The sequence below is a fragment of the Engystomops pustulosus genome, chromosome 2 (genome assembly GCF_040894005.1).
Source record: "Engystomops pustulosus chromosome 2, aEngPut4.maternal, whole genome shotgun sequence".
NCBI lineage: Eukaryota > Metazoa > Chordata > Amphibia > Anura > Leptodactylidae > Engystomops > Engystomops pustulosus.
In genome coordinates this window covers 239085791-239112248 of record NC_092412.1, presented here as the reverse complement: position 1 = coordinate 239112248, position 26458 = coordinate 239085791, and positions in this window count along the sequence as shown.

Genomic DNA, 26458 nt, shown 5'->3' with positions numbered 1-26458 from the left:
CTGTAATTCTGCACAGTATCCCCCTCAGTTACTGTGCAGAATTACATGGGGGACACTTGTTTGTAGTATCTGCAACATTCTGCAAACTTGTGCAAACTTCTCTTGCTCTTGCTGTGAGCTCAGCGTTTGCAGAATATTTTGTAAATAGAAGGTGATGAACTGTAAATAGTCTGCAGCTTCTGTCTGCAGAGTATCTAATTGTATCTATTACATGTTCTAGTGTCTGGCTGAGCTCTGCTGCTAGAAATGAGCTCTTCTGCACAGGGGCTCAGTGCTTTCTTCTCAGATAACGCCACCTTCGAGCTGGAGTGTTTTTGCGCCCGTTTTTGCGCCTAAATGCAAAAGTCGCACGTGATGAATATCATTAGGCGCAGCAAAACATCTGGAATTGAACGATAGATGAGGGAAAGGTGGTTATTTTAGCTGCGCGGCTAATTTGACGTTTAATCGCAAAAATGGCGCAAAAACGGTGCGCCTAAACGAAAAGGCGCAAAAACAACAGAAAAAACGAGTGATAAATGTGGCCCATTATTTACTCTACTTTTCTACAGATACAAATACATATCCAGCACCACACACAAAGCTGAGCTGAGTTTGCCATTTACAATAATGTTTGATGATCTCTCAACGATGTATAAGTTATATGGATTCAATAGTATAAAGGTTGAGATAGATAGATATGAGATAGATAGATAGATATGAGATAATAGATAGATAGATGATAGATAGATAGATAGATAGATAGATAGATAGATAGATAGATATGAGATAGATAGATAGATAGATAGATAGATGATAGATAGATAGATAGATAGATAGATAGATAGATAGATAGATAGATAGATATGAGATAGATAGATAGATAGATAGATAGATATGAGATAGATAGATAGATATGAGATAGATAGATAGATAGATAGATAGATAGATATGAGATAGATAGATAGATAGATAGATAGATAGATATGAGATAAATATGAGATAGATAGATAGATAGATATTAGATAGATAGATAGATAGATAGATATGAGATAGATAGATAGATAGATATGAGATAGATAGATAGATAGATAGATAGATATGAGATAGATAGATAGATAGATAGATAGATAGATATGAGATAGATAGATAGATAGATAGATAGATAGGAGATAGATAGATAGATATGAGATAGATAGATAGATAGATAGGAGATAGATAGATAGATAGATAGATATGAGATAGATAGATAATAGATAGATAGATAGATAGATATATATGAGATAGATATGAGATAGATAGATAGATAGATAGATAGATAGATAGATAGATATGAGATAGATAGATAGATAGATAGATAGATAGATATGAGATTGATAGATATGAGATAGATAGATATGAGATAATAGATAGATAGATAGATAGATAGATAGATAGATAGATAGATAGATAGATAGATAGATATGAGATAGATAGATAGATAGATAGATAGATAGATAGATATGAGATAAATATGAGATAGATAGATAGATAGATAGATAGATAGATAGATATGAGATAGATAGATAATAGATAGATAGATATATATGAGATAGATAGATAGATAGATAGATAGATAGATAGATATGGGATAGATAGATAGATAGATAGATATGAGATAGATAGATAGATAGATAGATAGATAGATAGATAGATGGACATGAGATAGATAGATAGATAGATATGAGATAGATAGATAGATAGATAGATAGATAGATAGATAGATAGATGGACATGAGATAGATAGATAGATAGATAGATAGATAGATAGATAGATAGATAGATATAAGATAGATAGATGGATAGATAGATAGATATGAGACAGATAGATAGATAGATAGAAGATAGATAGATAGATAGAAGATAGATAGATAGATAGATAGATAGATAGATAGATAGATAGATATGAGATAGATAGATAGATATGAGATAGATAGATAGATAGATAGATAGATAGATAGATAGATATGAGATAGATAGATAGATAGATAGATAGATAGATAGATAGATATTAGATAGATAGGAGATAGATAGATGATAGAAAATAGAAGTAGAACATCATATAACGGCCATGTACGTATCTCTATAATTACTTCTACTATGTAGAATCTCAATCTTGAGATGACTGACTTACTCAGCTCTGCTACATGTACCCTGACATCCTCGTTACTACTATACATGTATTTACCTGTAATGCTCTTCTTTTGCAGCATTTTGCAGATTTTACCGGGTTTTCTTACAAATATCCTACATCAGAGAACAATGTCGCTCCGGCAATTATACAACAAAGCGGAAAATTACTACGGAAAAAAATGTTTTCATAGCAAAATCCATTTCCAGGCCTTTCCCCCAGAACACCTGACGCACAATCCGGGACATTAAAGGGGAGTGGCCGCTTCCATCTACAAAATAAGTGACTTTAATGTTTCCGCTCATTCAGACTTAAGTTTTTATCATGAAAAAAAGGAGAAAACTGCTTGGGATTCTCTGACAGAACGTTCCCCACCGGGAAGTGGAGTCTGGACACGGGCCAAACTCTCTCCAGATAAAAGCAGAGCGCTGCACATGACAAACCCAAAAGTATTTAAAGACTCACTGACAAAAAGACACCAAATTGTCATCAGGCTGCAAATTCAGATTTTTAGTCCTGCAGGACAGCGGCTTCCTGGTAGACTGAATCTATCACATGTAGCAGGGCCGAGATGGTCAGATATCACAACACCTACATATACAGATGTAGCAGAGCCGATATGTTCAGGTATGACAACACCTACATATACAGATGTAGCAGAGCCGAGATGGTCAGGTATGACAACACCTACATATACAGATGTAGCAGAGCCGATATGTTCAGGTATGACAACACCTACATATACAGATGTAGCAGAGCCGAATTGGCCAGATATGACAACACCTACATATACAGATGTATCATGTAGCAGAGCTGAGATGTTCAGATATGACAACACATACATGTTCAGATGTAGCAGTGCTGAAATGGCCAGATATGACAACACTTACATATACGGATGTAGCAGAGCCGAGATGGCCAGATATGAAGACACCTACATATACAGATGTAGCAGAGCCGAGATGGTCAGGTATGACAACACCTACATATACGGATGTAGCAGAGCCGAGATGGTTAGATATGACAACACCTACATGTACAGATGTAGCAGAGCTGAGATGGTCAGATGTTCCTTATCATAGCTGAGAAGATTAGACACGACATCATACTTGTTTACAGATGTAGCTGAGCTGGGTTTATCAGATGTAGCAGAGCTGAGATTATTAGATATGACAGCACATATGTTTACAGATGTCCCAGTGCTGGGTTAATCCCATGTTAAGGAGCAGAGATTATTAGATACGGCAGCACAATTGGTTACAGATGTAGCAGTGATGCGATGTTTAGATGTGAAAACACATTTACAGATGTAGCAGAGTTTAGTTTGTCGCAATTCAAAAAGTGATAAGCAACGCTTATGTTTATAAATGTACTGCTGCTGCTACACACATGTCCAGGAGCCGAGATGCTCAGATGTAGTAGTAGTATTAGACTGGAAATGATCAGATATGAACACACTATTATAGGTGTAGCAGAGCTGGATTTATCATATGTCCAGTTGAGACCGTAAGATGAGACATCACACAAGGATACATATGTAGCAGAGCTTAGTTTGTCACATGAAGAAGAGCATGGATGATCAGAGTGTGATTAAAAGGTATGAGCTGCACAGATGTAGCAGAGCTGAGAGGATGGGCACATGAGCACAGGATGAGTTTGTCATGTGCACACACAATTCATTGTATGATACATCTATCACATCACACAATTATTATTATAGTTATTATTATTATTGTTATTATTTATTTATAGAGCACAATTAATCCCATGGTGCTGTACAATCACTACGGGGATCACATACATTAAGGCAAGAATGAGGTGACACAAGGTGAGGGCACACAGTCTATATGGGGGGTAGATGGGGACACAAGCTGAGGGTTTACAATCTATATAGGGGTATATGGGGACACGAGGAGAGGGCACACAATCTATATGGGGGGTAGATGGTGCATGGGGAGAGGGCTCACAATCTATATGGGGGGTATATGGGGACACGAGGAGAGGGCTCACAATCTATATGGGGGGTATATGGGGACACGAGGAGAGGGCTCACAATCTATATGGGGGGTAGATGGGGACACGAGGAGAGGGCTCACAATCTATATGGGGGTAGATGGCACATAGGTAGAGGGCTCACAATCTATATGGGGGTATATAAGGACACGAGGAGAGGGCTCACAATCTATATTGGGGTATATGGGGACACGAGGAGAGGGCTCACAATCTATATGTGGGGGTAGATGGGGACAGGAGGTGAGGGCTCACAATCTATATTGGGGTATATGGGGACACGAGGAGAGGGCTCACAATCTATATGGGGGGGTAGATGGTGCATGGGGAGAGGGCTCACAACCTATATGGGGTACACAATCCATACCAGAGCACAAACATCAACAAGCCCCAGTGACATAAAAACGCAGTAATAATAGATCTCCTTACCAGGACGTCTTCGGGATCACATACATATGAGAGAGAGCAAATAGATCCTCAAATAACAATCCCCCCAGGCCAGGACCCTGCATGATCCCGCAGCAGCCACCCGCATTCTGCACTTTGCTCACAGGGAAAAGTTTACAGATACTAAAAAAAAGTGGACACATAGACATTCCTAATACTCCATCGAGGGGGGGGGGGAATAATGTGGATTTTATCTTTAAGAGGAGGGATGGGGGGGGGGGGGGTAGGAAACATGGAGGGTGTGGTCAGATGGGAGGCTATCCCTGCACCTAGCTGCTAGCATACTGGGATGGGTGCCAAGGCAATGACTTTGTTTGACCCAGCTGCCAATCTTTCCCGCAGCAGCGCGCCAGACTAAACACTGACACTATTTTAACTGAAATCAGGCCTCCGCAGCTGTTTACTCTCTGGCTCGGAGCAGTGCACCAGCATAGCACCCATGACCCCGCACCGCACACACAAATCCGGATCTACCAGGTTGTAGCTCCAGATAAATGAATTTTTTTTTAGCTATCTTAGTAGCAGCTGGATTTGAAATGATTGCCCCCACAGATCTTATTATCTAGATATCTACACTTTGAGACCAACTACCCAATATTTAGTAGGTTCCCCCATCTGACACCAAAATGGGGGTAAGAAGATGTTGAGGTGGGAAACTTGGGTTGGGGGTTACTTGTGGTGAGACCCGGACTAAGACCAGGAACTTGTTATGGGTAAAAAGTGGTTCTTAGGTTGGACCATCCAAGCTGGTCCTACCAAGCTGCTTCTCCAAGGTTAACACCAAATTTTGTATCAGATTTCGAGGCGGTGCATGGTGGCCACCGGGTTTGGGTTGAGAACCACTCTTTTCAACTTTGCCTCTTAGGCATAAAAGAGGAGGATGAGCTGCTTTTGTGCTACCCTACAAAAACACATTGGGAAACTAATCTATGCTCTCATTGATGCTTGGCTAAGTCTTGGCGGCCACCTCACTGGTACAGGAGCTCAATGTTTTCTCCTGTGGTCTCAACTGAGCTCTTTGTGTTGAGTACACATCACCCAAGCCTATCCAGCTACTATATCTGGCCTCGTCATCTTATCTTTCCTCCACAGGGGAACTTTCATTGTTAGATCTATCACAGCTGCTCCACATCAACACAAGTAGTATGGCTTTCCCACAGTTGGCGGGACAGGACTTCGAAAGACTTCTTACGCTACGGACCTTAGACCTCATTAACCGCTATGGATGGCAGAGAATGCGCTGATAAGATATCCACGGACTTATGTTTACTCTAGTCCTCCCAAAACCTTGAAGTGCCTTGGCCAACCAGGATTTTATCACAACATCAGAAACTCTGTATATGAAACAATAATGATAACATGGCCGGGAAAATGGCAACTCCAAACCATAATTCTCCCCCATAGCAACATATTTGGGGAAGATTTATCAGAAGTGTCTGACGTAAAACTGTTATAGTCGACCATAGAAACCAATCAGAGCTCAGCTTTCATTAAATAAACAGCTGTAGACACTTCTGATAAATTTCCCCCACGATGTATATGTAGGATGCCATCCAGGTGGTGCTAAAGACTTGGCTGCCATCTTCCATGATCCAGTACTATTTCATTTATGGCCACCAAAGAAACGTTTTGGTAGTGGAAGGGGTTTGTAGGGGGTCTCAAAGTGCATGATTTTGTAATACCGTCTATGGTAAGTCGGTATTCCCTGCATTAGGCCATCACGGTAGTCCTTAAGTAGTGAATGGAGCTCCGTAGGCACCTTTACTCCATTTAGTATGGAGGACTGAAGGTCCCCTTTCTTCTGACCTTGATCTTCTAGTGGTTGGACCCCCAGCTAACAGTCACGTACTTCCTATCTACTCACTTAAGTTGGCCAATTCTCTTTTGCAAGCCGTCTCCGGATGTCCAACCTTCCCAAGTGTCATAAACATGAAATCTCACTAGCCAATATACAAAACTGGGATCCAGTTGCCTTTCCATATGTTGGAGCCTAGAATCAAAGATCTGGGGTGCAGGCAACTGGACCATAGGCGCCCTCTACAGTAGTGACTATTCAAGCGCTCTACTATACAGATCCCATATCCCTAAGGTCAGCCACATCAACAAGACCCAAACGAATGTGAAGGTTCCCATAGCTATATGGTATCTGTACATTCAAGAATTTTTTCCAAAATTGACGATGAAGCCTCCATACATATAAATAAGCCTTTCAGAAATTCTTTCAACGTAGAGTCAAAACAGCTTCATTCAGATGTATGCAAGGGCTTCCCCTAGATAGCCTAATATTATTTTATCATTAATTTATTCCAGTTTAGCTGATTTTTCCATAGCTCCTATAACACATAAGAAATACCTTTGATGAACTAAAAGTGCATTATAAGTTGCCCAATTGTTTGGAAAAATTATCCATACACACCATGTATCTCTCCTTTGGAAGGGAAAATCTAAAGGTAGTTACCATCTAGGTCGCTTTTTGACCCATTAGGAAACCTTAAAAGTATACTAGTTGGCTCTAGTGTGGCTTTAGAGCTCTCTAAAGGTAGTTACCATGTGAGACAATGTTCAACCCACTTGAAAGCCTTGAAATTATATCTAGTTGTCTCTAGGGTTCGCTATAGAGCTCTCGAAAGGTAGCTACTATGCAAGTCAATGTTCGACCCATTATGAAGCCTTGGAATTATACTAGTTGCCTCCAGTGTGGCTTTAAAACTCACTAAAGGTAGTTACCATGTAAGTCAATGTTCGACTCATTAGGAAGCCTTGAAATAATACTAGTTGCCTCTAGTTTTTCTGATCTGCTTAGTCTAACATTCTTGCTCTATAAGACACTTTAAACCAGGTGAAACAAGGAGAGCAAGTGCTTTCCAATATTAGTAACACAGATAAAAGACATCATAAAGCACACGCACATCTACATGAATGAAGCCTATACTGAATACCTTCATAGGCAGCAGATACAGTACTGTAGGTCCAAGATCCAAGATCTAGTACAGTCCTCTAGGTCCAAGGCAAGGATGTGAGAGCCTCCTCCTTATATTACCAATTTTATGTATATACCTTTAATCAGAATTTTATTTTCTACTTTGCCAATTAAGGACCAATATTTGCTGTAATAAGTAGATCCTGATACAACATCCGCCTCCAACGTGGCGCAAAGTGCTATAAAAAAATTCTCCTTTCGCTAGCGATGAGTTAATCCTACCAGATTTGATTTGTTGAATTTTATAAAAAATTTGATTTTCAACCAACTCGAATCATTCTGAACTGATGTTACTTCAATTGACCTGGAAATTTGTATACAGAAATTGGTATACAGGTCCCTACTTAAGGACACCTGACTTACAGCCGGCCCCCAGCTACAGACGGACCCCTCTGAGACCTCCGGTGAAATCTCTAGATGTTACTTTAGTCCCAGGTTGCAATGATCAGCTGTAAGGTGTCTGTAATGAAGCTTTATTAATGATCCTTGTTGCCATTACAGCACAAAATTGTGAAACTCCAGTTTTCACTGGGACGGACAAAATATTTTGTCTGGAGCTACAATTATAAAATATACCTGCTCTGACTTACATACAAATTCAACTTAAGAACAAGTTGTATAAGAAGATTTTTCATGAAAAGCTTCTAACTGGTTTCATAATTTTTTTTTACTAATTTTGATGATGAGAGCCAGGGTCGGCTCCAGATATCAGTAGGCCCCTGGGTGACAGAGCCTCAGTGGGCCCCTTTGCAGTGAACTCACGTGGCAGCATTCAAAACTAAGAAGCTAAAACAGACTTCTGTTCCCTAAAATATTCCCTAATTTATCATTCCAAACATCCTCTCATGGTTATTTTATATACAGTCCCCTCACCCCCTATGGATTCATTAGATAAAGCCCCCTTTACTTCCTTGGATTCCTTATGTACAGCCTTATGTGGGCCCCCCCAGCAGCTGTGGGCCCTGACACTTGCCCAGGTATGCCCGTTGCTAGTGCCGGCCCTGATGACATCAGTATATTACAAGATTCGTCGAAAGCAAAGCAAAAAAATAAAATCTGATTCGATTCAAAACCTGAAAAATAAATTTGATTTCATTAGATTCAATAAATTTGATTGATTCAATAAAAAATCCATAAAAAAATTGTGCAAAATCAATGAACTAACGAATAGATTCACTCATTTCTGCTATATTGTCCTTGCTCTGTTCATGTTCCTATTAACAGCCCCCGACCAAGTATCACTTGTGATCGTGAATGTATTATCAGATGCCTGAGGGCCTCGTCTATACATAATAACGCAGTTGCGCACAATGCAGAGACGAGAGAGTGCGGGTGCACTTGACACAGGACAAATTGCGCCTTTTTAAGGCAAATCGGAAGTATCCCGCTCTCGATGCAAGGTGGGCATTTACCATCACAGAAACGTAACCCCGGGCACTGATTCAGCGATTCCGACAGCCACTCATCTATCTACCACTCTTTCCGCAACATAGAATTAAGGCAAAGTTGCAGCATGGAGAAATAACAGGTTCCATCTGCATACACTTTCCTAGGCAGCCACAGCACAATTATTTTTCTTCCAGCCCATGAACGTTCCCATGAAAGGGTGAAATCCGACGTGAAGGACGGGTGGGGATCGGCACAGAAGCAGACGAATGAAGAGATGACAGCACATCTCGCCGAGTCCCTTTTAAGTGCCCATTTACGTGCCTCCATTTTTCAGCCTCTGTCACTATAACAATTTACCTGTTACAATCAATGGCTGACTGAATCCACCTGGTTGCAAACTTGGAAAATTCATGTCTACGTACAAGAGCTCTCTGGCTGTGAGGCGCCTTTGTGTAGGATCGGCCATGGCTGACGGAAAAGCTGTAACAATATCCAGTGAAGCGTTTGCACACCGGGTGCAGAGATCTCTTGTCCCCCAGCGTCAGACAGCTGCATGTAAAGGCTTTACATTTCTGTAGTACTGAGTGCTCTCATCCTTAGTGCTCTTAACTCTTCGTCCACCGAAATAAAAAAAAAAAAAAACACGAACCCGATCTTGTGAGGAGGCCTACCTAGCAAGAATGGACTAATGAGGAACGGTGTTTACTAGACACTCTCTACATACCTGCTGGTCTATTTCTAATTTTGAGAGCGCTCCCTAATAGGTGTGACAATCCTTTGTCGGATAACTGGGTGAAAATAGATTTTTCGCACATCCACTCGCATCTGGATAGGGGTTTCTACAAGTCATTTAAAGAAAAGGTGTAAAATACCGGCAACGCTTCCCCAATTACCATATGTATTTTTGGTCTTCGTTTTGGATATTTTGGTTTTATTCCAGTTGGTTTCAATTTGGTTTTCTAGCCTCAAATCCAAAAAATAGTTTATTTGTTTCCCTGATATTAATGGGAGACTGATCTTAAAAATTCTAATTCTATATAATAATTCTATATAATTCTAAAATTCCATAAAATTCTATATTTTAAAGTTGATGTGTCATCAACAATTGCCTATTTTATAGGAAATGTAAATGTTACACATTATCTATGTACCTATCAAGCTACTCTGTCTGTCTAATTATCTATTCTTCTTGTTCTGTAGAGATCACTTCTTAGCAATTTAAGAAGAACAACACTGATTTAGAGATAACACAGGATCACACCACTGAAAATAGGCCTCTCTGCCCAGTGATCTCTACATCTATATTAAAGATATAGCCAATGGCGTCATAAGTTGGTGAACCTTCATCTTCTGTGGAGATCACTTCTCAGCGATTATTGTAGTATCAGCATATAAAGAAGGACAACACTGATTTAAAGATAATACAAGATCACATCGTTGGAAATAAGTAATAGTCCTTCCCTCTCTGCCCAAAGACCTCTTCATCTACATTAAAGATCCCTCCTGTTTAGAGATAACACAGGATCACACCATTGAAATAGGTGATGTCTAAGCTCACTTACTGCCCTCTCTGTACAATGACCTCTACATCTATATCAAATATCTAGTCTGTTTCACAGACTAGAGGATGATCCTTACAGTTCTGTAGAGATCACTACTCAGTGATTATCGTAGTATCATCAAATAAAGAAGGACAACACGGATTTAGAGATAACACAGGATCACACCATTAAAAACGGGCGATAGCAAATCTCACCTACTGCCCTCTCTGTACAATGACCTCTACATCTGTATTAAATATCTAATATGTTTCACAGTGACTTCATAAGAGGATGATCCTTCCGGTTCTGTAGAGATCACTACTCAGTGATTATCATAGTATCATCAAATAAAGAAGGAAAACACTGATTTAGAGATAAGACAGGATTACACCATTAAAAATGGGTGATGTCAAATCTCACTTCCTTTCCTCTCTGCCCAATGACCTCTACATTTATACTAAAGATATAGGCTGTTCACAGAAATTTCATAAGATGGTGATCCCTCCTGTTTAGAGAAAACACAGGATCACACCATTGAAATAGGTGATGTCAAAGCTCACTTACTGCCCTCTCTGCACAATGACCTCTACATCTATATCAAATATCTAGTCTGTTTCACAGACTAGAGGATGATCCTTACAGTTCTGTAGAGATCACTACTCAGTGATTATCGTAGCATCATCAAATAAAGAAGGAAAACACTGATTTAGAGATAACACAGGATCACACCATTAAAAATGGGTGATGTCAAATCTCACTTCCTGCCATCTCTGCACAATGACCTCTACCAAAGGTCACTAAGCATCCCCACTAGAGTGTTCTATAGGAATCAAAGAATTATCTTCAGACTACCATTGCTATAATCCACTTAACTGCTCTACAACTTTCTGTTAACAGCAACTCAGGCAAGATCGATTTCCCCTTACTTCTTAATAATGCACAAAAAATAGGATGTGTCATCAGGAAATAAACTATTGGTTAAAAGAGGTTGAAATACGAAACTCTTTTTAAGAAATATTGGTATTTTTTTACAAGCAATTTATTTATTTTTAATTCAAATACTACATATTCCTGTTCAATATTAGTTTCATAAAAGACTTCCCCTTCCTGTTCTGAAGAGATCACTTTTCAGAAATCATGTTGGTATCAGGTAATGACAGGTGACTCCTATGTAAAGATAACACAGGATCCACCATTCACAATGGGTAACAGTCAAAGCTTCCTTCCTCTCCATCTCTACACAATCAGGAACATGTATCATAAGTCTAGCTTCGTCTGTTGGGTTTTTTAGGTGTTTTTTTGCTTTTTCTTCAAGTCAGATGTTTCTTAGCATTTTTTTCTTAACGATACATATGGCATTTGGTCTTAAAGGGAAACTGTCACCAGAATAACAGATCACTGAGAAACAGGAAAGGTAAGCTTTTAATGTGCGATACACCAGGTTACTTAAGGACACCCGACTTACAGGCGACCCCTAGTTAAAGACGGACCCCTCTGCCCACTGTGACCTCTGATGAAGCTCTCTGGATGTTTTACTATAGTCACAGACTGCAATGATCAGCTGTAAGGTGACTGTTATGAAGCTTTATTGATAATCCTTGGTCCAATGACAGCAAAAATATTGTAAATCCAATTGTCACTGGGGCACACATTTTTTCTTATCTGGAGCTACAATTATAAAAATAAACAATTCTGACTTACATACAAATTCAACTTAAGTACAAACCTAAAGAACCTATCTTGTACGTAACCTGCCTGTATATGGGACCTCTATCAGTGCTTCTACACCATTTTTTGGTGTAGAAGGACTGAAAGCCAAAAAGGCCCTGGAGTTGGTTACCAGAGCCCATCCGTGCTGTGGCTTCACAGGCTGTTACACTGTCTCCCTCAACACTTCCTCCCTCCCTCTGCCTGATGTAATCTTACTGCAGCAGAGGAAGTTTCAGCACACAGTGGGAAGCCGCAGCCCGGAGGGACTCTGGTAAAACCCCCCATAACCCTTCAGGCTCATTAGCATACTTTTAAAAGTTTTTTAGAAGGAACAAATATAAGAAGATTACCACAGTCCTGGTGCCTGGATCTATGGGTAATGTCCCTGGTTTATCAGGATGGATTTTTTTTGGTAGATTTCCAAACCACTGGATAGTGGATAATAATAAGTCCTTCCGCTTCATTCAATACTGAAAGAGTATCGGAAATTGCAGAGCACAGCGCTCAGTTATCTCCCAAATTTTGTACTACCCCATTAAAGTGAATTTTTCAGATTCAAAGTAACCCTCAAACATCAGAGCCATATAGAGGAATATAACCGGACTACAGTCATACCTACTAAATGATGAATCAGTGCACAGATCATAGATCTTGTGAGGAGGCCTACCTGGCAGGAAAGGACTAATGAGGAACGGTGCTTACTAGACACTCTCTACATACCTGCTGGTCTATTTCTAATTTTGAGAGCGCTCCCTAATAGGTGTGACAATCCTTTGTCGGATAACTGGGTGAAAATAGGTTTTTCGCACATCCACTCACATCTGGATGGGGGTTTCTACAAGTAATTTAAAGAAAAGGTGTAAAATACCACCAACGCTTCCCCAATTACCATATGTATTTCTGGTTTTCGTTCTGGATATTTTAGTTTCAGTTGGCCTCAATTAGGTTTTATAGCCTCAAATCCCAAAAAAAGTTTATTAGTTTCCCTGATATTAATGGGAGACTGATCATTAGTGCAGAAATTAAGGTCCTTTGTTTTAAAGTTGATGAGTCATCAAAAATTGCCTATTTTAATATAGAATTTAAATGTTACACATTATCAAGTCTATCTATCTATCTATCTATCTATCTATCTATCTCATATCTATCTATCTATCTATCAATCTATCTGTCTGTCTATCTGTCTATCTGTTCTTCCTGTTCTGTAGAGATCACATCTCAGCAATTCAAGAAGAACAAAACTGATTTAGAGATAACACAGGATCACATTGTAAAAAGGTGATGGTCAAAAGTCACTTCCTGCCTTCTCTGCCCAATATACAGTATATTAAAGATCTAGCCTGTCGCCTGTCGCTGTTCAGTGAACTATTTTTAGTAAAAAGTTACATTTTAACCTTTAGCGGAATCATTGCTGCCTATATGCAGATGTGACAAATTGGACCCACCCCTGATGCACTTGAAAGCTGATTTGCATATAAAAGAAATAATGATTATTCTTACGTTTTATCATCGGTTGGTGGCTATAAAGTTATGTTTCTGCTGCTATTACAGACCCTTACATTGGGCTATTATTGATTATATTTTGGACCTTACGTCCTACTTAGTAGCAAGCCGGTGCCGAGGCGTCACAATCCGATCACGTGCACCAAAATCCAGGGGCTATTCGGCGCAAAACGGAAATGTTCAGGAAACCCAACGAAAATGCGTCCGGTGGACCCTTAGTAAATGAGCCCTATTGTCTCTATGCAGTAGTTGCCCTGACAGAGATATGTAATGAATATCTTATCTACATTGTGCTCCTTCTCGGACGTGCAACCCCCATATATTACTGACAGGTCCCTGAAAATCTGAACATGAATATTATTGAATCAAAAAAATCAGATAAATGATAGATTCATGAAAGTACAGTGAACTGAAAACAGCTATTCATTCCCTTATCTCAAAGCAAACACAGAAATCCCGTACCACATGCAAATGTATAACAATGGAACAATAAGGCAGATAAATGTCTTTGAAGAATGTTCATGGAAGGCCCCCAAACGTGGAACCGACTAGGAGTACAAAGGTCAGAGGTCCAGTATAAAATGTCCCAGATCACATTGTTACAAGAGATTCTGAGTACAAAATAAATCATTTGAGATGGAAAAAAACCATAGACCATCAAACGTATTGTGTGAGACTCTGCGGCTGCTGCCCGAGTGCCACATTGTAACTTATCTACAGTAATGGCAAAAAATACATTGACAAGACTACGGACAGTGTCCTGCTGCGCAACCTTGTGGTTTTGGGACCATCATTACATCACTACTGACAATAGATGATGTCACAGCTTATCTCATCCCCCTCCCTGTACAATGACCTCTATATAGATAACACTGACCTATCATTAAATCACTACTGACAATAGATGATGTCACAGCTTATCTCCTCCCCTCCCTGTACAATGACCTCTATATAGATAACACTGACCAATCATTACATCAGTACTGACAATAGATGATGTCACAGCTTATCTCCTTCCCCCCTCCCTGTACAATGACCTCTATATAGATAACACTGACCCATCATTACATCACTACTGACAATAGATGATGTCACAGCTTATCTCCTCCTCCTCCCTGTACAATGACCTCTATATAGATAACACTGACCCATCATTACATCACTACTGACAATAGATGATGTCACAGCTTATCTACTCCCCTCCCTGTACAATGACCTCTATATAGATAACACTGACCCATCATTACATCACTTCTGACAATAGATGATGTCACAGCTTATCTCCTCCCCCTCCCTATACAATGACCTCTATATAGATAACACTGACCCATCATTACATCACTACTGACAATAGATGATGTCACAGCTTATCTCCTCCCCCCCCTGTACAATGACTTCTATATAGATAACACTGACCCAACATTACATCACTACTGACAATAGATGATGTCACAGCTTATCTCCTCCCCTCCCTGTACAATGACCTCTATATAGATAACACTGACCTATCATTACATCACTACTGACAATAGATGATGTCACAGCTTATCTCCTCCTCCTCCCTGTACAATGACCTCTATATAGATAACACTGACCCATCATTACATCACTTCTGACAATAGATGATGTCACAGCTTATCTCCTCCCCTCCCTGTACAATGACCTCTATATAGATAACACTGACCCATCATTACATCACTACTGACAATAGATGATGTCACAGCTTATCTCCTCCTCCTCCCTGTACAATGACCTCTATATAGATAACACTGACCTATCATTACATCACTACTGACAATAGATGATGTCACAGCTTATCTCCTCCTCCTCCCTGTACAATGAGCTCTATATAGATAACACTGACCCATCATCACATCACTACTGACAATAGATGATGTCACAGCTTATTTACATCTCCTATCTGCCTGCCTAGAATACTCCATATAGATCTCAATGAGATCTCCAGGCAATAAGACATATCACTTAATGCTGTTCAGGCAAGATCGCCGCTCCCATAATCCCCATTGACCGGAAATAGAATAAATAATATAGAATGAGGAAATAAACAGAGGAAACAATTGATAAAAATTGTTATCTGGTTGTAATGAGTGCAAAAAAGAAAATTGGCGACACATTCCCTTGAAGACGTTCTACATGTGCCAATATCAAACCCAAAATAAGAATAACATATAAATAACTACTGTACCGCATCTGCTGGGGAGACAGATTAAATGCCGGCTCTCTGTACAGTCTGGGGGATTTTCATGACCCAGAGAAAACATATTCTTAGCACAGATGAAATGCATATCAGTGCGCTATTGGGTCATTTCAGGTTATGCTAGCATTCCTCCTCCTGATATTTCACACGTTCTCAAGTGAGTATTGAGAGCATTGCAATCCAAGAGTGAAAGATGTATTCATTCCCTCACGATCAACAAGTGTCTACACAGACTTCAGCATCACAACCTACCCTCACATATAGCTGCCTCTGTCCGCTGTACATGTGGACCCAAAGCCCCCCGGGGCTCTAGAAATACATCCCCCTAAAGGAAACCAACACATGGCCAAATGTCATTTATAAAATGATGCCTACAGTAGAGACAAGCCATGGGATGTCCTTCAAAAGCAGGTCCACCTTTATCTTCTACAGTCATTTAGATAACATTGGTAAAGGTACATGACCTAGGACCCAGTCTCTTCCCTATAAAGGGGTTTTAAAGAATATTGATAGCCTCAGGTTATATCATGAACAGCAGATCGATGGGTTTGGCATCTCCACCAGCATCCTCCACCATCTCCACCAGGATAACCTCGTGATAGGTCACCAATATCTAAACCAACACCTCCTCTTATAAACTTTTCATAGTGGCATCAGTGCTTCCTGTCAGCATATCACGCCAGATGATGACCTAAGGAGAGGTCATCAGTATTTTACTCCAAGAACATCCCTTTAAGGCTTTCAGACTACTGAAAAACTGGATGAAACCTGACAATTTGAGTAGAAGTAGATATTATGGGGCTCATTTACTAAGGGTCCGCGAACTGTGATTCCGTTGGGTTTCCCGAATATTTCCATTTTGTGTTGAATTGCCCCAGATTTTTGGCGCACGCGATCAGATTGTGGCGCATCGGCACTGGCTTGCATGCGACAGAAATGGGGGCGTGCCGTTGGACAACGGAATTGTGTCGCAAGATCAAGCACTTACATGCACCGGGAAGAAAAAGTTGAACTCCGATGGACCTCAGCGCAGAAGCAACACATGCAGGAAATTGGACGCACAACCTTAGTGAATCGCGGAAGCTCTGAATCCTTGTCGGACAATGCACCGCAGGATTGCAACAGGAGGGGTAATTAAATCTGCCCCATAGTGTAGGATAGATTCCCAACCCTTTCATTATCAATATTGTTCAGGAGAAGCCTCCTTCAGAGGTGTCTGAAAAATTCTTGGGTCCCCCTCATATAGAACACGTGCCAACTGCTACTGAATGTATATAGACATGTTTTTACTTCAAGTTTTTTGGTACTTATATAGACACTGTTATGAATTCTTGGTAAGAAATTTGGTGAGTCGCTAATAGTGGGACCCAGATTTTTCATTATCCATGTACAGAAGCATCTCAACAGGGTCCTCTCCATTGAACAAAATAGATAACCTACAGAATATAGCCAAAAGGGGAGATTTATCAGGGCTGGTTTGCCAGTTTTCTTATGTACAAACCATGAAATAATCACAACTACTAGGGAACTGCCAGTAATTGTGATTATATACCCCCTTCACACCATGACTAAAAGTGGGTGAGGGGGTTATAACTAGAAAATTAAAGATTATACTAATGGTATAAACATAATTACCCCAGCAGGTAATGGGTGAGGGGAGCTATGTTTTAGGCAATGCATGGTACACCGCCTTCATCTTGAAAGCGGCCATTTTGAATCAAGGGCAAGTTTTTCCAATGGGGGAGAGAAGAAGAAGAAGAAGGAGGATAAGAAAATATCTCTTGTGGTTCCAAGGTTACCAATAAAGAAATTTGCAGCCTGGAACGTGTCTGAAGTTAGCAGTTAACACAGACTACCCTATAAATCCCAAATAAAATGGATACTCCAAGACTCTTTTATACAACATGTTCTCATGGAACAAAGTCCTGCAATATGACCACAGGATGACATCACTTTGGAGCTGCCATTTTCACCATTCAAGCGTCTCAATTCATCATTGTGTCGTCCTGGCTCAAAGTCGCAGATTTTCCTCCGTTTTTTGTTTTTAATTTAAAAAAAGCTGAATTTCCATTCTTCAGGTTCTCAGGCCGCTCGGCCAAAAACAGTGTTTCTACAATCAGAGCATGTTCTGTGTGGACACTCTATTCCTGTTCCCAAACAAATGGCTATGTCCTTCTGCTTGCAGCTATCTGGCTTGTACCCGTCGGCCTGACATACTGAAATCAGACCGCTATAGTCTGGTTGCTTAGTGACAAGCCACAAACAATTTCATGGGATGTGTTAATTATTTATCTGCACATTCCATTTTCTGGACTATTTTAAGGCTTTTTGAATAATAATAATATAGTATAAGAACTAGATATGAGATCTACCGATCATTAGTGCTGCCTACTCCATGCTGACTTGTGCCCGTTATCTTCAACAGCTAATCCTCACGATCCCCCAAACACACGCACACTTGGCTTGGTGACCATGCTCAGCATGTGTTATTAATAAGTATAGGGAAGTCTAAAAATAAGATATTCACCTCCTTCGATATCTTCCATTGTGGGAAAAGGACGTCCAAACGCCATCTATCTCATGTGTATGGCTAACTAAAAAGAAAAACCGGTTGCCATGAATGAAACGTTGAATGTCAGACCTCATTGCTACTTTGCCCCTAATCAATTTGGTGTTTCTTCTTTAAATATTCATCTACTCATTCCAAAGATATGGCCACCAGAAGGCTATATCAGAATTCTCTGATACTAGCCAAGGGGGGCCGTAACTTTCTGGTTCCTCAGGGGTGTGTCTCTGTGCACTGTATGAAAAGGAAAGTTTTCCGCCCCCTGGGATAGGATGAGATAATTCTCATATAAAGTTCTGGGGACCATATCTAATTGACACATTTTAAAGAAGATAACACTGAGTTGATAATCCTTTATTCATCATTTTGTACTTGGTGTCAAGTTTTCATACATTCAGTGGTGAAGACTTGTATTCTCCATTACAGTTTTGGGGCATCTTTTCTCAGAACTTTGTATTGGGTTAATCTCTGAGCGTCTGGTAAGGGTTACAATTCCAACTTCATAGATATCTTTGTCCAGAAGTAGTTAGTGATCATCTATCCACAGAATAGACCATTAATATCTGATCAACTGGAGGTGCTACATCGGGTTACACTAGTTGTTTGGGACAGAGCGAAGCTTGCAAAAAGTTCCTCTTACTCTTTGTAGACGTCCTCCTCTTTGTAACCGGAAGTTGGAACCGTAGTTGTAACCGGAAGCTCGTGCGCCAGCGTATGATAGCCCCGCCGCTATAAATTCGCTGCCCGATACATGAAGAGGATTCTGCCTCTTCATGTATCGGGCTGCCAGTTGCGTAGCGTTTTTCCTATGCCAGGCAGGGCCTGGCGTAGAAAAAAACGCAACCGGCGACTTTCCACGTATGAAAAGTCGCCGGCAGCAGCGAGTGCGCAGGCGCGGGGACAGCTGCGCCCCCCCTTCACGCCCCACTGGCGTGAAGGTGGCGGATTGGGGAAAATAATCGCAAAAGCTAGCAATAAGCTAGCATTTGCGATTATTTCAGGGCCTCTGCGCCACTGGCGGTGCGCAGAGGTCCTGATAAATATGCCCCATGGTTTCCATTCATTTCTCTTGGAGCTGCAGTTACAGCTTCAGGCCACAACACTCACTTCTGGACAACCTCTTAAAGAAGTGAGTCTCCATTTGGATACAACTTCAACAAAGTAGTAATTTTTAGAGGAAATATTTGTTACAGACCAGACAGACGCCCATAGACGGAGAATAAACTCCCAACGATCTTGGAAATGTGGGTCCCATTTTCACTAATGGATCAAGAGTCTTGCTACTCTATTCAGTAGTATGGGAGCACTATCGTATAGTGCAGAAAGACACATACTCAACATGCCACTCCACCCATTAGTGACATTGGGACCCCCGATCTTCATACTAGTGGAGATGATGTTCTTGTGATCGGTGGATGTCCAAGAAGTCAGACACCCACCGATCAGTGGATGGGGGATAACTTTCTATCTTGGTAAAGCTTCTTATGCTGCTTCTAAAAGTTTGTGCTATATTGATTAGCAATTTCCAGAAGATTGATCCCTTGCCTTAGCAGACAGAGAAAGTGAGACCCGTCCATTATAGAATATACTTTAAATGTGATTGTTGGCAATTTGGGTTCATCAAAAAACACAAATGTTGAAATGCTACATGAAAAACCTTCCAAACTTGTGCACAATAGAATAATAAGATGAATAAGAGAAATGTATGTATCGGTCTCTGAACTATTCTGCAAACTCACAAAAAATCTGTGAGAAAACCGAGGTTCATCAGTCCTTGGTTATATCAGTCCTATCTACAGCTGGAGATAAGCGGATGGGTGAGGATTAGATTCATAAAATTATTTGATCTTTCTTCCAGATCCTCGTGGCTTACACCCAACTTCCTGGAGGAGTGGAAGGAGCCCCACGGGACATTTATAGGAGACTCTTTTTTTATTCTCATCTCTTGGATAACGAGATTAACTTTATTGCCACTAATATTTTTTTAAAGTTTTTCTTATATTTTGTTGCTCTATAAAGTTTGCAGTTAGACATATATATTGTAAAAATTACTCTGATTACTTTCCTTCTGATCTGAGGACTGCAGCACAAAAAAATGGAGACATTAGAATAAAAAAAAAAACCTCTGGCTTTAATTAGTAGAATATGTATATGTGTATATGTGTGTATATATATATATATATATATATATATATATATATATCATTGGCTATGATACTGTAAGATCAAATTGCTATGAAATTATTGAAACCATTATTTACTGTAAACATGAACGTTTGTCAGCACAGGACAAGTTGCTTGTCATCTGACTGCTGTAGGATTCTGCACGGCCACCACTTGCCAGGTATTTGTAAACCTCATTTTAAGAAATGGGTCAATACTGTGCAATGGGGATGTTAGAGACTAAGGGAGGTATTTATCAGGGCTTTTGCGCCACACCAGTGGCGTAGAAAACCTTAACCGGTTCAGGACCGGGCCCTTTCCTGTTTTTTCATTTCCATTTTTCACTCCCCACCTTCAAAAATCTATAACTTTTTTATTTTTACACGTAAAGAGCTGCATGTTTTCTGACAACAAATTGCACTTCACAATGGTGGCATTGAATATTCCCTGCCGTGTACTGGGAAGTGGGAAAAAAATTCCAAATGCAGTGAAAATGGTGAAAAAACACATTTGCACCGTTTTCTTGTGGGCTTGGATTTTACGGCTTTCACTTCACCCCCCAAATGACATGTCTACTTTATTCTTTGGGGCAGATACCGAATTTGTATAGGTTTTATAATGTTTTCATACATTCACAAAAATTGAAACCTCCTGTACAAATTTTTTTTGGATTTTGCCGTATTCTGGCGTCAATAACTTTTTCATACTGTGGTGTATGGAGCTGTTCTAGGGAAAGGGGGATGATTTAAATTTTTAGGTTTTTTAATTATAATTTTTTTTTTACTTTTTTTTATTTTTACTATTTTTCAGACTCCCTAGGGTACTTTAACCCTAGGTTTTCTGATTGATCCTACCATATACTACCATACTACAGTATGGCAATATATGGGGATTTTACTCCTCATTCATTACAATGTGCTGATAGTGGGCGGTCGTGAACCTGTTAAATAATTGAAAATGTTACCTTATTGCTAGAACTTGCGATTATTATCCCCTATCCACCACCTTCTTCACGCCAGGGGGGCTTGCAGGAGCGTGAAGAGGGAGAGCAGGTGGCCGGGGGTTGGCGCAGCCAGCAGGACCTGGTGTAGAGATGAACGCTGCGCAGGCAACCGGCCGGACACATCAAGAAGCCGGAGCTGCGGCAGGGCTATCATACTCATATGATAAATACCCCATAAGACTATATGAAGTGAGATCCCCTACCAGTATTTGTCAGTAGTCAGAGATTCCGCATAAAGCAGAAATAAGCAAATCATGAGAATTTTTGAGATGCTATGGAGGCAGGTCTGGACTCAATGCCTAGGGAATGCATTGCCAACTTTCTGGCGTGCTAGCCATGGAAAAGTTACAATTTCTGGTGCAATTGGTGCAGTCCAGGTAAGCTGGGATAGGCAATTCATCTGGGCACAGAATCTCGGTGGGGGGGATTTCAAGACTGGTGCATGATGCACAATCTTAATAATTTCCCCCCAATAACTATATCTATAAGGGACCTGTACACAAATCATACAAGGTACATGGGGTCCCTGACTTAAAGGGGTTGTCTGAGACCTATAAAAAAAACTGCTATGTGGCCGAGAGTGGGCTGCTTAAAAAAATAAACATGTACTCACCTAGTGCATCGCTCTTGGTGTCCCACACCGTATCTCCCTGCGCTCAGACCAGCTTCCGGCTGGTATCCCAGCGCCTGATACAATGCTGGGATATGGTGATGGGTGGGTGTGGCCGGCCACCACGGCCCATCGGAAGCTGGTCTGAGTGCAGCTTCCATGCCCCTGTAAACAAACAGAGGCATGGCCTGGAAAAATGGTGGCGTGGGACACTAGGAGGGACAATGGAGGTAAGCACATGGTTCCCCTCCTGGCCACATAGTATTTTTTTTAGGTCTCAGACAACTCCTTTAAGGAAACCAAATTTACAGATGATCCCTAGTTACAGCCGGACCTCTCAGTCCACTGTGACCACTGGTGAAGCTCTCTGGATGCTTTACTTTATTCCCAGGATGCAATCATCAACTGTAAGGTGTCTGTAATGGAGCTTTATTGATAACCCTTGTTCCCATAACAGCAAAAAATTTTGAAAATCCAGTTGTCACTAGAACAGAATTTTTTTTTGTCTTGAGCTACAATTATAAAATGTAGCTCTTTCAACTTACATCCAAATTCAACTTAAGAACAGATCTAAAGAACCTTTCCTGTACATAACCAGGGGACTGTCTGTATTTCAGAAACTAAACTAAGATTTAAAGGAACTTAATAGAAATTTCATGAAATAAGTAACATGTATGACCAGACTTTCAACTAATAACTAGAAGCAGATGATATCCTGACACAATTTTCCTCCGTGACTCCCATCATACGGTCTCTATATATTTAAATCACCAGAAACACTTCATTTTCTAATCATCTCCTTAAAAAGTGCTTGATGTCCTCGTACATTGACAAAAAAAAGTTAATCAAGTACATCTGAGACGTGAAAAATCTGATTGCCTTGTGTGAATTGCAGCCTGAACGTACACAACTTCACTTGATGTCAGATTTAATAAGAAGCAGATTAAGTGAAGTGCCGAGATTCGGAAAGTAATTTATATTAATGCTTATAGCAAAATTAGGTCATGGAGTAATTGTAATAAAGGCGTAGCGGCCTCACATTGTCAGTGTTATTAGACGCCTGGTCTTGGTTCTTTAGTCTCTAATCAAACTAAATGCTGGGAACAGAACCACACAAGAACCCTGCCAGAAATGGCAATTATCGGGGCTAAAAATCAGCGGCGTGGCATTCATTTCTACGTTATCAAAATGTATCGAGAGCAAGTAAGGGATAAATAGTAGAGAGCGAGTGCATGCTTCCTCCGAAGGCTTTCTATAATCAAAAAAGGGGTATTAAAGGTAAACCGGTGATATCCAGGAGTCTACATGGTGGCTACGTATTACAGAGTCCTTTGGATAAGCTCCAACCAGCTACTCGACCAAAGCAAAGCTTATTAGCGTGGTGGAGGTTGATGTTGGAAAGTTGGACATACCCATTGGGTTGGATGATTTTGACGGGATCAACCAAACATCTAATATGAATGGGGTCATCCCACCTCTCAGCCAAGGTTTCAGGGAAGATAAGGTTTTTGGAAATTGAATTCTTTGGTTATCAGGCAGAGACAGGTCAACTGCTCCTTAAAGTAAATGGCATGCTTATCCAGGCCACACAAATAACCGTATTTACTTGTGTATAAAAATTGTGCTGAAAAATCCCAACTCGGCCTATAAACGAGTATATACAATAAATAAGATCATTTACTTACCCTCTGAAGCTCTCTGTGGCTCCCCATCCTTTGTAATAGAGTGGGCAGAGACGCGTCCAAGCACTCTGCCCACTTACACACTATGAGATCATCAGCGCCACATCATGGTGTATGCACAGGCGCAGCACATTAACAAGGAGCTGCAGGGAGCATCAGGGAGAGTTGGAGGGTAAGTAGTTGACCTGGTGTTGTTTTGCCCATCGGTAGTGCTTTTCGTCAGATACATCAAGAGACCTAAGCCTGATCGCGACAAGGGGAGGGGGCGTATCCTACACTGGCACAGGAGCGCAGGCATAAGATAAATCTCCCCTTATGACTTTATTTTTATTTATAGAACAAGGGTCTGCAGGACTCCGGGGGCTGTGAAGGGCATGTAATTCCTGGGGAGGCTGCTGCAGTGTATTTCAATACATGGGCATTTCATTATTCGGGGGGGAATGCCATTTGCTGACCATTTCATTTCTTGTGGAGGTTGTGACCAAAGCGTTTCCCACTGTAGGCTAATACTCAGTCAAAAAGTTTTCCAGTATTTTGTGGTAAAAAGAGGTGCCTCGGCTTATACTTGGTTCAGTTTATATCGTATATAAATGTGATCCAAATTTGGTTGGAAAGACCATCCATATAATCAGGTAGCACTGATCTACTGAACTCTGCCGCCGTGAGGCCAAAGGCTCAACTGGCCTAGTTGTACCACTGTAGCAACCATAACTATTGCATCTTGTATTTGACATTGTCCAAGGAAGTCTGACAAAGATGACATTTTCTCCTGATAAATTAATGTTAAGAGACCTATACTGTCATATGAGTGGAGCAAGCGGTCTGTTTCCACCCAAGACCACCCATCTGAGAACCAATCAAAATTGATTATGCCTGAAAATTCCAACAAAATCAAAATCAGTAATGCAGCACAAAAAGATGCAGACGTTTATGGTGAGGGGTAGTGGAGGGTCCTCTTCAGCATGAGGCATTATTTATGCTTAGGGGAGATGGAAGGTTTAGTCCACTCTTCTTAATAAAAAAGGAGGACATGTGCGTTTGAGAGAATCAAGAGGAATAGCCGTCGATTGGAAGTACCATTTGGCCACCAGTCATTGTAAATGTAAGTTGATGAAGGATCATGAGTCATCGCTCACGTCTTCCACAACTTTATTTTCTGGAAGTTCCAAAATTTCTTTGCTGGAAGTTCCAAAATTTCTTTTCTGGAAGTTCCAAAATTTCTTTTCTGGAAGTGGAGAGACTTAACTTTCTCCAACCTGATGGTCCAGCAGCATCATTGGTTCTTCATTGTCCAAGAATCAAAAAAAGATCCAATGATCTACATTTTTGGATACATATCAGTAGCTAAACATCAATGAAGTTGAGTTTCACAGGTAAAGTTGCCATTGTGTCTCGTGAAGTCCTAACGGCAAATGGAAAGTCCGGAAGTCTAGCTTTATTATGAGACTTTTTGGGCTACCAAGTTTTTACTGGAACTAAACTCCGAATTGTCAACCTGGCACAGTATAAGACTTATACGGCTCGTATTAACTTGTTTAGTTTAAGCCAGAAAATATTTGTCACATTCTGTACTTATCAGGGAAAGTAAGTGTGATTTTTGGGTATGTTTATGCGGGCAGATATTTCAATGGGAGGCAGTAACTATCTTTAGGCAAAATCGGCACAGAACTCCCATTGAATTCAACAGGAGCTCAAAATATGCATAAAAAACTCACAGAAAGCAGATTTTTTTGATTTTTCGTGTGAACATACCCTTTAATGCAAGTTATTTTTTGAAATACGTGTATTTGGCATCAAAGTTTAGAGAATATTTCTTAATTACTGTGCATTTTATCATTTTTTTTTTATATCTCGCTGCTATCTATCTCAATTATTTTTCAGTAACTACTGCGGAAACAATATATTTCCATAGTAACAGACAGCAAACAAACCCTTTGTAATATATTCCAGTAGTCTTAGTCTCATACTTTTTAATTTTTCCCCCTATTTTCTGCTAATGAATACTTGATAAGTGAGCCAGAAGAAGACAGCAGAATGGACTAAAATTGCACAAACAGATTATATAGGATGTGTTTGTTGTCTGTCACCATGGAGACCCCTAGTTTGCACAAGAGCCATAGCAGCAAAACAATAGAAATTTTGGAACCAGAACCTATTGAAAAAATCACAATATTTTTTATTTTCTGTGCATTGAAAGATTAAAAACAAAAAGTTCTTCAAAGATGGACATGCCCTTTAAGTGATCAAACCTCCATATTATTACCCATAAACACTTAATTAGGACATACGTTGCTCAGCTTTTCCTGCATCTAAAGGAAAAAATACTCTCTAAAAGGAGAAAAAATAGCGATGAAGATGCTGCTGGCTGGATTATGAGTCAGACAAGTCTGTGCAAAAACATCATTAGTATGCGCTGGATTATAGCCGGAAGGCAAGAAAAAGCAAAATCATTTACAAATCATTTTGGTAACAGTTATCAGACTTCTT